The sequence below is a fragment of the Esox lucius genome, chromosome 5, assembly GCF_011004845.1.
Source record: "Esox lucius isolate fEsoLuc1 chromosome 5, fEsoLuc1.pri, whole genome shotgun sequence".
NCBI classification, from domain to species: Eukaryota; Metazoa; Chordata; class Actinopteri; order Esociformes; family Esocidae; genus Esox; species Esox lucius.
In genome coordinates, this window is record NC_047573.1 from 19,353,115 (window position 1) to 19,370,027 (window position 16,913).

A 16,913-nucleotide genomic window follows, 5' to 3' on the forward strand; every position below is an offset into this window, starting at 1 on the left:
AACCCCAAATTCAGTATCTCAGAAAATTTGAATATTATTTAAGACCAATACAAGAAAAGGATTTCCAAAGGAAATGCAAAATTTACTTTAATCAGAGAACATAACTCAGCAGCAGTCCAGTCCTTTTTGTCTTTACCCCAGGCGAGTCCCTTCTGACGCTGTGTCTTGTTCAAGAGTGGCTTGACACAAGGAATTCGACAGCTGATACCCATGTCTTGCATACGTCTGTGCGTGGTGGTTCTTGAAGCACTGACTCCAGCTGCAGTCCACTCTTTGTGAATCTCCCCCACATTTTTGAATGGGTTTTGTTTCACAATCCTCTCCAGGGTGCGGTTATCCCTATTGCTTGTACACTTTTTCTACCACATCTTTTCCTTCCCTTCACCTCTCTATTAATGTGCTTGGACACAGAGCTCTGTGAACAGCCAGCCTCTTTAGCTATGACCTTTTGTGTCTTGCCCTCCTTGTGCAAAGTGTCAATGGTCGTCTTTTGGACCGCTGTCAAGTCAGCAGTCTTCCCCATGATTGTGTTGCCTACAGAACTAGACTGAGAGACCATTTATAGGCCTTTGCAGGTGTTTTGGGTTAATTAGCTGATTAGAGTGTGGCACCAGGTGTCTTCAATATTGAACCTTTTCACAATATTCAAATTTTCTGAGATACTGAATTTGGGGTTTTCATTAGTTGTCAGTTATAATCATCAAAATTAAAAGAAACAAACACTTGAAATATATCAGTCTATGTGAAATGAAGGTATACATTATAAAAGTTTAACTTTTTGAATGGAATTACTGAAATAAATCAACTTTTTGATGATATTCTAATTTTATGACCAGCACCTGTATGCATGGCAACAACAAGCTATGATATGTTTATTCAGAAAATTCATCTTAACGGAATTATTTAACTTAGAATTGCAGTTCCTATATAGCAAAAGATGTTTAGACTATTGCTTCTAAGAGTCTTCTCCTAGCAGTAGTCATTCGAAACAGGAAAGGAAAAAATGATTCTCATTAGATTCTCCCCACTAAAATAGCATCTTATCTGGAGGGGTCAAGCTGGCACCAGCAAGCTATGCTGTCAGCATTACTTGAATGCAAGGTCATGAGATACTTTGAGATTACTAAATGAAAAAACGAAAGAGCTGCAGGGCATAGCTCTAATGATGCCTGAGCTATGAGTCTTTAATGAGATGTAGCTACTGTCATTGTACATGGGAATATTCAATCCATATAGCAAGGACCCACTAATGACGTGAAATCAGCCATCCATCTGCCACTGAATGCATGTACAAACCCGATTCCAAAAAGGTTGGGACACTGTACAATTGTGAATAAAAACAGAATGCAATGATGTGGAAGTTTCAAATTTCAATATTTTATTCAGAATACAACATAGATGACATATCAAACGTTTAAACTGAGAAAATGTATCACTCTAAGGGAAAAATAAGTTGATTTAAAATGTCATGGCATCAACACATCTCAATAAAGCTGGGACAAGGCCATGTTTACCACTGTGTGGCATCCCCCTCTTCTTTTTATTACAGACTGCAAACGTCTGGGGACTGAGGAGAAAAGTTGCTAAAGTTTATGAATAGGAATGTTGTCCCATTCTTGTCTAATACAGGCTTTCTAGTTGATCAACTGTCTTAGGTCTTCTTTGTCGCATCTTCCTCTTTAAGATGCGCCAAATGTTTTCTATGGGTGAAAGATCTGGACTGCAGGCTGGCCATTTCATTAACTGGATCCTTCTTCTATGCAGCCATGACATTGTAATTGATGCAGTATGTGGTCTGGCATTGTCATGTTGGAAAATGCAAGGTCTTCCCTGAAAGAGACTACGTCTGGATGGGAGCATATGTTGTTCTAGAACTTGGATATAACTGTCAGCATTGATGGTGCCTTTCCAGATGTGTAGGCTGCCCATGCCACACGCACTAATGCAACCCCATACCATCAGAGATGCAGGCTTCTGAACTGAGCGCTGATAACAACTTGGGTTGTCCCTGTCCTCTTTAGTCAGGATGACATGACTTTAGTCCTAGTTTTCCAAAATGATTCGTCTGACCACAGAACACTTTTCCACTTTGCCACAGTCCATTTTAAATGATCTTTGGCCCAGAGAAAACGCCTGCGCTTCTGGATCTTGTTTAGATACGGCTTCTTTTTTGACCTATAGAGTTTTAGCCGGCAACGTTGAATGGCACGGTGGATTGTGTTCACTGACAATGTTTTCTGGAAGTATTCCTGAGCCCATGTTGTGATTTCCATTACAGTATCATTCCTGTGTGTGATGCAGTGCCAACTGAGGGCCTGAAGATCACGGGCATCCAGTATGGTTTTCCGGCCTTGACCCTTACGCACAGAGATTGTTCCAGATACTCTGAATCTTTGGATGATATTATGCACTATAGATGATGATAACTTCAAACTCTTTGCGATTTTTCTCTGAGAAACTCCTTTCTGATATTGCTCCACTATTTTTCGCTGCAGCATTGGGGGAATTGGTGATCCTCTGCCCATCTTGACTTCTGAGAGACACTGCCACTCTGAGAGGCTCTTTTTATAACCAATCATGTTGCCAATTGACTTAATAAGTGGCAAATTGGTCCACCAAATTGGTCCACCTTATCTGTACATTTAACTTTTCCGGCCTCTTATTAATACCTGTCCCAACTTTTTTGGAATGTTTAGCTCTCATGAAATCCAGAATGAGCCAATATTTGGCATGACATTACAAAATGTCTCACTTTCAACATTCAATATATTATCTATATTCTATTGTGAATTCAATATAAGTTTATGAGATTTGTAAATTATTCCATTCCTTTTTTACTCACAATTTGTACAGTGTCCCAACTTCTTTGGAATCGTGTTTGTATTTACACAGCTTGATAACTAAATGCATGTATGACAATGGATTGACAACATAATGGAAAATTAAAGGGGCAAGATACTAATAAGTGTACCATTCAACTTTGGACCAAAATGTTTGAGATTAATGAGGGATTGCCCAATGTAGCCCATGTTCAGATGTGCAACCATTATGAAGATGAAGAGAGTGGACTAAAAGCATTTCAAAAACTTCCGCTTTTCCTTTACTATTGCTGTACATATTTTTATGCTTTAAAGGCAAGGTGAAATTGGTGAGTATCCAAAATCAAATCAGAAATGGTAAGACCATGCAAGGTCTTAAAAGGATAAGTAAACATTGAGAAAGCAACATAGAAAGCCAGCTGACACTGCCTGTAGTAAAGTAACAGTATATTATTTACACAGTATATTATTTGTCGTTCATATCCAAAAGTTTTGCTTCATTGATATAAGGCACAGATGAAGGATTGTTTTTGACCGTCGCAATCACTCAAATCCTTTTCTTGTACCACAATTAGCAAATTCGTAGAACGCTGTAGATTTCAACTCTGGGCAGATATTTCATCTCATTAAATAATGTGATTACATGCCTAGTCATGTAATCATGTACGCGGCAACAGGGCTGTCAAAGGGGCGTGATCACCAACTATTGTGGGATATTAATAGTGAGCTAACGTTAGAAATAATGTCTAAAAGACATCCGATTTATTTTCATTGTTTAAACCAGCAGGTTTTTCATTTTTAAACCAGATGCGAGCTCCATGGCTATTATGGAGTGTTTTTGACCATTACAAAGGTTTACAAATTTTCCAGAGACTGTGCGGTAGTATTAAAGACTATGATCTGATAATGTACATGTTATGGTGTAGTTAGCTAGGCCTATCTATCATTTGTGTGCAATGCTTGAATTATAATAAGAGATGAGTTTGGTTGTCGGTGTAAGTCCCATAAGTTAATAAAGTGGGCAAAGACCAGTTTTGGCAGTGATGACAGGAATGGGTGTGTTCCGGCTTTGTGTTCGTTATATTTATATGTTCTACTTATTTAGCAGCTTTTTCTTAGTTATTTCTTGTTCGGCTCTGGTAAAAATCGAGTGACTCTCAATAGAGATATTGTTAGTTGGGGAGAGGGGAAGAGAGTGCAAGTGACTTACAGAGAGACAGAAATACAGAGAAAGTCAGCAGGTCACCGGTCTATTCATTCCCCCTTAATTGGGGGTAAGCTAAACTTTCCCACTTCTCACAACACCATTTCTCCTTTAATCCAGGCTAAACACAAAACATTCATGTCTGTAGTAGTACGGGCCAGTCAGACTGTGTTTGCAAATATATAGCATGGGAGCTCTTCTCTTTGAAACACTGCCGTTGTTTGAAAGTGGGATCATAATTGTTTTAGTATAATATAAGGAAAATCATTATGTAAAGTTTTACTGTATATGGTCACCAATTAGACACTGAAATATTTACTGTAAAGGTGATGGCAAACGCGTGTTATACTGACACTAATTCTGAAAGGTGCATGGTCCAATGGTTTATCAAGCAGCCACTGTGTAATTCATTTTCTTTATTCAAATATATTTTGGGATGTGTTTTGCTGAGTTCCTAAAAAGTCGATATTCATGTTTTGGCTAACTCAAAAGCACCGTAACAGGTGTATCTTCAATCATCATCCCAGTTTATGGTTTACTCCGGTTCAACATGGTGTTATTCCTGTAAAGATATCCTTTATTTGCCATGTGTTCTTAAACATACTGGCCAGGCTTTTTTTAAACATGAAAGAAAGTAAATAAGTAGACTTTCCTTATTTGTTGTCTTTTCCAATCTGCCACCTGCCAGTGGAGATTGTAATGTTCTAAATTACACTACAGGCCTAGTGGTTTGCACACCAAGCCTAAAATAGACACCACACAAAGACAGCACATTTAGTATTCCTATTAACTGCACCTCACTGTTGGAAACTTTATTTACCAACTGTTCACTGGGGAATTATCTTGGAAGTTGTCTCCTCATCACCTATCCGGTCTGTCAGGGGATTCTGTTGTACCTGTCTTAACCCTTAACCCTCCTGGTTGAAATGCCTTGCTGTTAATACTGTCCCGTCTTAAATTGGAGCAAATGAGCCCATGAGCTGAGGACTTCTCCCCACTGGAGCCCCCAATGGAGAAGGTGGACTGGATGGGGGACTTGTCCACGTGATACTTAATTTTGGCAATTTTTCTGTCAGTGTGTGAACTGTAGTATTTTTTTCTCTCCAAATAGTTCTGATGAGCACTGAAAAAAGCTGTCTGCTACATATGTGTGCTGTAGAGAACTCACTGTTATTTTTGTAGAGAACATTTTTGTCCTACCCATTGTTGTGTCCCTAAATCCCTTTGGTTTACAAGATATTTATGTTACATTTGTGGAGCTTTTTGGAGAGGTGGAAGAGCCACTTTTTAATTGGTCAGTTACAAGTGTTAAATTAGGACAGGAAACCTTTTATTGATGCGGTATGTGGATAATGGAAGCAACGCGACATGGTTTCCTGGCTTTTCAGATTGACCAATTCAAGGCACTGGTGCTTAAGTTGACGAAGCGAATCAGGGTGACTCTTTAATAGATGGAATACATGGGGTCCCAATGGACAGGGTTGAGAACCCATGGGTCTATTAAACATTATAACTGAAGAGTCTAGCATGGACATAGACAACAGAGGTTACCATAAACTCATCACCTCAGAGTTAATAGACACCCAGCATACAGGTCTTGTGTGCAGCAATGCTGGGGGTCCCTCGGCTGACATCCAAGTGTGGCGATCCTTTCCTATATGTACCCAGCAGGATCAGACAGGAGCTGACGAAGAACACACCGGATGTCAACTCCCCTCACTGGATTAAACCTGAAATGTCTACAAACCGAACATGAGTCATAGCATTCTACATTGAAGAATAGCAATTCTTCAGTGTACGGCGACACAGGCCTGCAGGTAGCTTAGCAGTTAAGAGTGTTGGGCCAGGGACAGATAGGGTCGCTGAATTTAATCCCTAAACTGACAGTGTGAAGGCTGTCATTCAGCTCTTGAATAAGGCAGTTAACTCTAATGTCTCCAGGATTGCAGGAAACATTTCTAATCCTTTAGCTGTGATGCCAGTCTGACTAACAGGGTGGATATGCAAAAGATAGAACACTTTCATGATAGAACAAATATTAGGACATGATTATTATGGGAAGGGTAAACAGTGTTCCTTTCTATGGATTTGGTTTTATTGACGCATATTGCCATCTTTTGTACATTGCTTTTTTTTTTTACATTTTACAGTACAACTATTGATAACTGCAAAAGATAATACCAACTATATAAACTGGCACAATTACAGAGCAACATTCATAAGAGGGAAAAAATAAATAAGGTGCTTTAAGCAGAGTGGTCTGTCAGCCATGGATGCTTTAAGAGAGATATAATCAAGAAGGGTGATGAAACATGAACTGTATGTTGAATTAGTAGATGGTGTCGTATATAAGTATCTGGTGGGTCCATATGTTTCACAATCATGCACATTCAGAGGACATATACAGAGAAAACTAAAAAGAGATATAGAGAAAGCATGTTTTACACTTAGTCATGTAAAGGTAAGTTGCTTAAATGAACTTTGTCAGCAGTAGTATTCAGAAATGTAAAAACACCAAACAAGTTGGAACTTCCGCAGAGATATTTTAGAAACACTTGAAAAGGTGGGTTTTCAGAGAATTGACAGGGACTTCAAGGGAAGGCTGGTTCCATCATTGTGGTGTCAAGACAGAGAAAAAGTGGGCTGAGTGGGCATTGCCCTCCCATTGGGGGGAGGGGGGGTGTCTAAGAGACACGCATTTTGTATTTATTCTATAAATAACCAACTTCAAAGCAGAGTCATATTACCTGTGGAAAAAAAAAATACTATTATCAAATCAATGTAGAAATACCTACGCAAAAGTGTCATAGTGGTGGCTAATCAAGGCTCTTTTCTCTCACATACATTTCTGACAGAGGGATATCTGTCCCTAACAATGGTCTTAATTGTGACCCTCCTACTCTCAATGAAATTGCGGCTCTGCTCAAAACCCTTCTCCATTTGCAAACGGTTTCCAACCTTGTTGCTCTGCAATACAAATTAATTTTAAGAGTTCTTCATATTAATGTTGGTGAGCGATCAACATAGGTTTTTTATGTGAACTACTTCAATGTCAAGGATTTTTTGGGGCTTTTCGGTCACTTTTTGCAATGTCCTAAATGTTTCTTTTGGGGGGGACATGACTTAAACAAACAAATTGGAATATCAACCAGGAGCATGCCGGGACATATAAATATGGTTCTACAGAGAACAACCCCAAAACAATTCTTAGAATGTTAGGTGTGAAGCAGAAACCTTTGCCTTACAGCAAACCCATCAAAAAAGGGATTTTCAGGAAAACGGTTATTGGTAGAACCTATCCCTCCGCTTATAACACTTGTGGAACCCTTTTTCTAAGAGTGTACTTCAGTCCTGACATTACAAGACTATGTGAGATATCAGCAGCAGTAAGATGCAGGTTTCCTGCTGCTGTAGTGGCCACATAGAGTTAGATGCTCCATTTCAGTAAATGCTTATAGCCATGATGGGATCTTTAGTGAAAGTGTGCAGTCCTTTTGCGATTCACCAATTCCTCCTCTAAAATAGCTTGAACAACCAGTTGAATAAAATACAAATGAGCAAAAAAAAGCGCATTTACTACTGAAAGACAGAAACATATCCACTTTAGCAACAAACTGTCAAAATAGATACCATGACTGACATAGTTTATTATAACTTAGCCTAAAACATGTTTTCTGCAAAAACACGTGTTTTTTGTGGAAGTAAAAAAGTAAGACTCAACAGTTTGCAGCATCCACACTGCTAAATGGAAGGAATGGGATAGAGTTCTTTTACATAGGAAATATATATTTACAGAACACTATTATGTGGATGATATACAAGAGCAATAAATACAATGAAATAAGGTTCAAGGCAATCGTTTTTAAAAACTTTTTGTTTCCTTGAATACATTTATTGTAAGTGGTTAAGATTCCAAAGGGAAATTTGTGATAAGGAATGTGTCACAATTTAACATACATACATAAAAAAATAAATATGTTGTTTATGTCTTTCTCTCTCTGTCATATGGAGAATGTGTTAAATGATTGTCCTTTGAGAAAAGATTAGAAGTCTGTGCCGGACTGATTTATTATCTCACTCCCCCCGTCCCTACTGCTTTGTATAATGTGATTTCTTTAAAGAAGTACTGCAAGACTGGTTCAAACAATGTTAGGATAGGTCCAATATGAAAGAGCTCACTTAGCAGCACATCCAAGCAATATTATCCCATTCGTCAGGATTAAAATGAACAAATATAGTTCATGAAAAAAATACCAGCCAATTTGCATATCCTCTTCAGGAAGAAAAGACACCTGTCCAGAGCCATGCTTCTCAGAGCAATATACAAGCTTACAGAATTTCACTGAAACCCCATAACCTACAGTATATGCATATTTGATTTTGCTAAGAAAATTAAAACTTTTGTATATCGTCAATATAAGATATATATATATATAATAGATATAATGTAATACAGTTTTTCTCAATCGTTTTGGTTCATTTCTTGAATGAGAATATTTTTTTTCAAAACAATAACTTCAAATCTCTGAACAATTTGTTTCTTGCTCACAACAGATTAGAATTTTTCATTAGAATTTTTACATTGCACGTGTAGGTATTGTGCAATAGACACTATACCTACAACCACATGGATTGCTGATCAAAACTGATTAGTTGATTCTGAGTGAAATTGTCAAACTCTTCACAACTTCTAAAATTACTTTCATTGTTTGAAGCATCACATGCAAAATTATCCATTCAATTATCAAAATCTGACAGACATACATTTATATTCCATAAATATCTATGACATGGTATGTCTGTGATATCTGCTATATTTGCAAATTACCTGCCAGGTGACATAAATAAAGAAATAAGAATTGCCAGGAGACCAACATGATCGACAGGATGTCCACCAACAAGATGGGAACATGTAGTGTTCTGTACCGTGAGGAGGTGAAATTCATAATTTTTTACAGAACTACCACAGGATTTTTTTTTTTTGGAGATTTTGTGTTTTCATGGATGTCATTTAGTGGCGAATTTTCAGCTCACTATTTTCTATTTACATGTAACACATCGCTAAATTTACTGTATACATACAAATGTCCATATAATTTTTCGGTTTACTACAGAAATGTAGAATTCACATTTCCCAGTAAACCTTTACCACTGCTGAAAGTGGTATCGAAAAAGCTCAGTGTGATACACACCAGCATTCAGCTAGACAAAAAAGTAGAACTAAACAAAAATGTAAATATAACAAACATTTCCAGGGTTGACTGCCATGGTAAAAAAACATCTAAACATTTTGACCAGTACGGCTCACATGATGAGAAAACTTTTTGGTCATTTTGGTGGCACTGGACAATTTTCTGCACAATAACTAGGTTTTGAAGCATGAATTAAAGGTTTTGGGTGAGTTACAACATTTTGCAGACATGCCATAGAGTTGTGATGTCCCATGAAACAGTTGTGACGATTGTACTTACAGGTCAGAGAATGTTAAGACTGTTTCGAAAAATGAGCCAAAGCGAAAACTGTAATAACATAACAGATGCCTTATAAAACAAAAAAGACCTCACATAACTTTGCTGGTCAACAAATACATAAAATCACTATTTCTTTCCTGTCTATGTCAGAGCTGAAACTATAGCCTATTGTAATTCTAAATGTAATTTCTATGGAAAGACAATGTACTGTGCATTTCTGTCAATACATACACTCTGCCCTTCACTACTATTGGCACCCTTGGCAAATATAGGCAAAATGGTCTGTGAAAAACATTTGTTTAACCTGTTGATATTTCATTCAAAATATTAACAAAAATCTAACATTTAATTAAAGGTTTAAGTCAGGGGACTGGGATGGCCATGGCAAAACATTGATTATTTGGTAAGTAAACCATGTTTGTTTTGATTTTGAGGTGTACTTTGGATCATTGTCCTGCTGGAAGATCCCATCATGGCCCAGTTTAAGCTTTGATTTAATATCTGCTGGTACCTGGAGTCCATGACACCATGTATCCTAACAATTTGTCACGGGCCTTTAGAAGAAAAACAGCGCACCAATGTGAAAGATCCACCACCATACTTCACAATGGGTATGAGGTACTTTTATGTACGGCTATCTTTCTGTCCATGCCAAACCCACCTCTGGTGTTTGCTTCCCAAATGCTAGATTTTGGTCTTATCCAACCATTGATTTGTGCAGCTTAACAACCTTTTTTCACACATCATTACTTTATTCCTGGGTCTTTCCCATAGTGATGGAATTTGGACTTTGTGTCACCTCATATTTATACCGCAGTAGAACAGGAAGTCATGGCTGACCATTTAACTCAGGTGAGCTAAAAACATAGAACATAAATGAGAAAATACTTCAATTAAATATTATTAATTCTAGGGTTGTAAATAACTGTCACACATGTTTTGGAAAAAATATTCATTTAATAAATATTCATTTTCTTCAATAATTTTACTTCCAATTAGGATATTAATTTGTTAATAATATCAATGAAAGACCAAGAAGATAAACAGCAAATATTAATTTTTTTCACAGCCCAATTAGCTTATATTTAACAAGGGTGGCAATATTAAGTGGAGGTAGTCCACTGTAGTCTACTGACTATTTAACTGAAACCTTGCATAGGCACATTTGCATGGACAAACAAAAGGCAGGCTACTAAACAGGTAGCAGAATTATTTGACAGTTTCCAAATATTGCATGAAAAAGGCACATTTAATACAATAAATACTGTAACACATAAGCATACCAAATTGAAAAACAACCATTCGAAACAATCTAAAGTTTAAAACAATACATTCTCCCCAAAGATCATCCTCCACTCCTGCTGTTGCTTGAACATCTCTTTAGGGGTGTTTAGGTAATGCTACTCCTTGAGATATGTTTTTTCACAATGTTGGACTCTGTAAAAGACAAAAGAAACATTTTCAATCAACCTTCTTCTACAAGCAAGAGGATTAATCCACATATTTACAGCTGGTAACGATAGGTTAGTGGACATGTTTAGTGGTGCTGATTTAAATCAGTGGTAGATATAAACTGCTTGCCTTAATATTATGGAGCTGGGAATGACAATGTAGTCTGTGTTCAGTTCTGATATAATATATAATAACATGACAAATTGAATGTAACAGAAAATAACAATGTGAACAAATGTTAGCCTTTGTGTTATGCTCAGTCAAGCTATTTACATAAGATTTTTGGGGTGGGGTCTAAATTGTTCCTTTTTCCATTTCAAGGTTGGAAATAAACTGTACTGCAGATAGGAGGGACAATACAGGAATAATTCTATACACATCACACTGTGCATGGATTTGGATAATGCATGTTATCTTTTGTGATGCTTAATCCAAGGACTCCCTGAAAAACATACTAACTGCTTTTGAGTTGACTTTCCTGACGAGAACAAAGATGAAAGCATTAAGATTGCTAACTTACATCTCCACATGCCGATGCACATGCCACACATCGAAATAACCTGGGAGATGTAAAGTGCCCGGCCACACTCAGGACTCATGAGACAGTTCTTGGTACTAATACAACACTTCTTACAGTGGTTCCCTCCTGAGTCTGAGCGGCGTTTGTCTGAGGAGCCTGTGTTGTTGGGTTTTTTCTCTGGTTGGCTTTGTATGGTGTCAGGGTGCTTTTCTTGCCAATCAAAGTCACTGGCTCCTTTCTCCATTACGAACAGAATAGAGACTAAACGATGAATGAGCAAGCTGAAGAGAGTTGGCGGTCAATTGTGTAAACGCCTCTGGAAAGAAAATAGAGGGAGAGGGTGTGTGAGTTTTGTCATTTCGCTGATTCACAGTACAAAAGAAATTGGGAATCAGCTTTCAGGTTATGTGGTTTACTTGTTAAATACAAACATTGCAATCTAACTTAGATTAAATAATCATTTAATGTTGTAACAATGAGCAGCTTACAAAGTTATATTGGATGACAACCTTGAGTCCTTTCATTTGGATGCCTGTTCTCTGACCATTTCATGTCTCATTGTTGGGTATGCTTTATTCACCCTTTGTAACATTCACTTAAAAATCCACTCCGCAATTCTTGGGCACTAGTTGTAAAAGTGGATCTGTCGAGCAAAAATAGGTCCCCAATATTTGTGAACCACAGTATGTTGTGTGTGCCGAAACGTGCCCCATGTCATCAAAACCAATCGCATTCAAACTTGGAAATTCCTAACTAACAGGTTATGATAATGATTGTACTTAACAATATATTACACACCCAGCACATAATGGGAGGTTTAAAATGGAATGTGCTCTTAATATGTAAGTCAAAATCATTTCCGTGACTGCCAGCATTTCATAGCACATGAGATTGGTGTAATACGTTTTGGAGGTGACAACATAACACACTTATGCACATTAATGACAACCTTGTTTAACTGACAACAACAGAACACCTACCAACACTAATGACATTATACTGTTTAACTGACAACAGAACATACCTCCAAACACTAAACAATGACACTGTTTAACTGTCTACAATAGAACACAACAACATAAATAACAATGACACTGTTTAACTGTCTACAATAGAACACAACAACATAAATAACAATGACACTGTCTAACTGTCTACAACGGAACACACTAACACTAATAACAACGAAACAGTTTAACTCTCTACAACAGAACAGACTTACCAACACTAATAACAGTGACACTGTTGAACTGCTAATTGAACACAATTACCAACACTAATAACAACGCCACTGTCTACCTGAGACCATATTGCTTAGGACATGAATAAAGTGCAAAGATGCCCTCCAGGATCCAAAGCAAGACACATTTGCAACATTGTACAAATGTAATGACACAAAAAAAACACTCCATAAGGCATGTTTTTAACAAAATGGAAAACGTAGAGCACAGTTTGAGTACAAGCAAGTTTCCTCAAAAACACTAAACAAGTTGCCGAAACTATAGAAAAGCTCTGGAGAATCCCAGAATAAATGACTTCCTCCCATATACCTTAAGGAAGGCACATAGGGGGCCCACATATGTTGTAAGACACTCATTCACGTGTCATTCACCTCCTGGCTTAGAGTAGAGGCTGACTGCATCACTACTGGTATTTGTGAGAAAAGCGGATGTGTTGAAAGAAGAGTACCCAGCTGTACAACATATAGATCTCACACCTATCAACACAAACATTAGAGGTCTTTTTACGTTCCCAAAGTTCAGATCGTATGTAATCCATACAGAATGGAGCATTGTAATATGGAGTGTTGTAATATGAAGTGATGTAACTGTGCTGTGGTTGTAAAGTATGAAGGTAATGTACGTATAGTGCACAATGTTTTTTATAATGTATTGTTCATGAGTATTTGTTTTGAGAACCATTGGCCTAGGCTATGTCCTCAATCAAAGCAGAAAGATACATATGGGAGAGAAAAGGAAAACAGAAGAGTTCTTACCTTCTTGTTTTAAAATGTATCCGTTACAAATTAAAATCCCAGTATTAAGTGTTCTTTTCTTGTTGACGTTTAGTGTGTGGACAGTACGAAGAATGAAAGTATGAAAAATGTATGCACCACTAAGTCACCCTGGATAAGTTTCCTTAGGGCTGGTTTGTAATCAGGTTTTACCTGTTTGCCTAAACGTGATTGCCTGTCACTCTTGGTATGAGATAATATTTTTTTTAGGCCAATCTTTTAATATAGCTACAAGTTCTGAAGTCCAATGTTCTGACTTTTCACTATAAAACAGAACATTTTGTATAAGATAATTCAGGGTAATGGTACATTTTGGGGTTCATTATAATCTTTATTTGTCATCATAAATATGTTTCCTTGGTTCACTTTGACACAATGAATAACAACCAGTGCTTAAAAATCTGTGAAATTCAAGGAGACCTGCTATAATATGTTGTGCACATTATGGTCTCTTTATAACTTCATAGTCAGTGTAGACGCCACAAAAGATAATGCAATTCACTTAATTAGACATCACATTCCATTACAAGACAAACAACAATTAGTCCAAAAGAACACTTAATTGAAGCAATAAAAAATACTACGAAACTGTATAATATATTCAAACTAAGTTGGAAAATGAAATGTCAACTTGTCAGCTATGTTACCATTAAAGAGACTCTCCTGAAACTCTCCAGAACTTCTGTGACTAACAGTATATAAACCTCTGCTTTTGGCTGGATATGTACTCAACATGCATTGTCATGAAACTTTAATGGCGGCGCGTGTGGTCGCAGTGTTGTTTTTTCGCTGTTTTTTTGTAAAGTTGTTAGTGTTGGCTAAACAATGTGCTTACAGAATTGTGATGGTAGGTTTCCACTAGGACTTACATGTAGGAACAAATGCACAAAACAACATCTAGATTTAGCAATGAAGGCTGAACTACACAACGTAGGGCAACTACGTGAACCAGGCTGCGAGAAAACTATGGCGTTGCCTGTAGCAGCTGCCCAGGCGAGGAGGCACCACAACCTGTGCGAAAGGAAGCAGCGAGTCAAGTGGCAAGCTTCAATGCTAGGCTAAGAGCCAGCCCAAACTTCTCCATTACCTTGCACGGGTCAGATACATGCTTGCCGTCCTGTACCGTGCTGGTCAATGGAGAAGGGCCATAGCCAACTTAGCGAACTACCTTAGGAAACTGCAACAAACCTAAGTTGACAAGGTAACCTTACAACCCGCATAATTACTTCAAAAACAGGTTGCTTACTGTGAGTGTGTTCATCGCTGCTTGGAAGTGTAGCTAGCCGCCTGAAGCAGCTAAACATTATTCCATTGTGGCACAAGCCTGTCTGTCCAGCAACAGCGCAGTTTAGCAGAAAAAGCACGAGGTCAGACAGGAAGATTCTTCTAGCTCGTGCATTATGTGATGACACAGGGTGGCCAGAAAGGGAAAAAAGATCTTCACAGGGGGAAGTGGATTCACAAAACAGAAAATATTTTCTTCCTACTTACAGATGACTAAGATCAGATGTATACCAGATCCACCCCCAAAAATATTTTTATTGCAGATCTACACAATTCACATGGATGACCTATTTTGAAGTAAAACTGTGAATATCGCCTTTTACACCCCTGCCACACCACCAAATCCATCACCGCTTGTGCTACACCAAAAGCCACGGATGAGTGCAGAGGTACGTGTGCTGCAAAAAACCTACGATGCTGCCTTAAGATCTGGGGACAGGGCAAGACTCAGGATGGCGAGAGTGAACCTGACCCGTGGCATCAGGGCTGTGAAGCATACCTGTGCAGAGGACCAGTAAACACTTTCTTGACCCCAGTGACATTCAGCGCATGTGGCAGGGTAACCAGGTCACCTCTGACAACAAGGTGACACCTGGAGCCTGTATCAGTGATGCCTCCCTCCCGGACATGCTGCATGGGTTCTATGCACGGATGGACACTGAAACATGTGCCCGCCAAGAAAACTCCTGGGACCTCCGATGACCAGGTCCTCTACTTATCCACTGTCGATGTGAAAAGGTCACTTTCCAGGGTCAACCCTCGGAAACTGATAACATTCCTGGTGGCGTGCTCAGACTGTGCAAACCAGCTAGCAGAGGTCCTCAACATCTCGCTGTGCAGCATGGTTGTCCCTACACTGTGTGTTTCAAGACCACCACTGTCATACCAGTACCAAAAAAGTCTACTATATCGTGCCTCAATGACTATCGTGCCGTGGCACTCTCCCCAGCCATCGTGAAGTGCTTCAAAAGGCTAAGGAAAGATCACATGCAAACCGCAGTCCCAACCTTATTTGATCCCTTCAAATTTGCATACCACCCGCAATGGCCCACTGATGTTACTGACTCCCCTCCTCCCTCCACACTGTGTTCTACAGGGGCACCATCGAGAGAGTTCAGTCCAACTGCATCCCTGTCTGGTATGGACATTGTTGTGTTTCAGACTGCAAAGACCCTCCAGCAAATAGTGAGCACAGCGGAAAACATCATTGAACAGTTTTGCATCTTACTAGGAGTCTATGAAAATATTGTGACCGCGTGTGACTTTTAACTTAAGGTGTTGAACTTAATAAAATGTGTTTGTAATGGGAAGTAATAGTAATGCATTTAGATTCGATTTGGGAAATGATTCCTTGGGGATTTCTGGCATATTAGATCCTGCTTTAAATTTAGAGTCTTTTTTCTATCGACCTGGTTGGTCTATTTTATAATGTGTACATGGTCAATGTCTTTTCGAGACCCTAGCTGTCACATTCTTTGGTGTGTTAATGACTTGAGGTTATCGATGTTAGCTCAGGTGTTCCATAGCTTGGTGGATGTGCAGGGTGGGTGTAGCTGCTGGTCAAATTCTGTGGCAGTAGGGGACTATTGTTTCTCTACCCAAAGCTCAGGCCAGAGTGTGTCAGCAGCAAAGTTGAGTGGCTATTCCTTCTATCATTCTCAGTGTTCATTTTTTTTTTTTGGAAGAAAAAAGCATCAGTTTTCAAGTCATGTAACCACAGCCATGGGAAGATGTTTTGATCAGGGGGCGCTGATCATGGATAAGTGGGAGGTGGGGGTATTGAACACATCAAACTGACAAGCCTCGTCGGGGGGCGGAAGCTACAACAGGGGGCCTGCAGCCCCTTGCATCCCGCGGCTATGCATGCATCCAATGCCCTAGATTTGTGCACATTTTACCACCAAAGTGGAAAACACTGAAAATATAGCGGTTCTCAAATCTGTCTTCTGGGATTGGCACCCATTTCATGTTTTTGAACTCTTCCAGTGGTAGAACACCTGATTCAAGTTGTCCAATAATTATATCTCCCTTGATTAGATTAATCCAATGAGCTACTACAAAATTGTGAAACATCTGCTGGTCCTTAAGATGTGCTTTGAGAACCACTGTTGTAGGTCATGTCGAAATATAGATGGATATGTAATATTAC

The 16,913-nt window shown here is 38.6% G+C and overlaps 1 long non-coding RNA gene across 1 annotated transcript; it reads right to left on the reverse strand.

Annotated features, from left to right (window-relative positions):
* Nucleotides 1-7,908: 7,908 nt before the first annotated feature.
* LOC105021160 lies at nt 7,909-13,547 on the reverse strand. Its single transcript, XR_828804.3, has 3 exons — nt 13,463-13,547; nt 11,467-11,782; nt 7,909-10,931 (listed from the first exon to the last, which is right to left on the reverse strand). It is a non-coding gene; the product is annotated as an uncharacterized LOC105021160 (long non-coding RNA).
* Between the last annotated feature and the right edge of the window lie 3,366 nt (nt 13,548-16,913).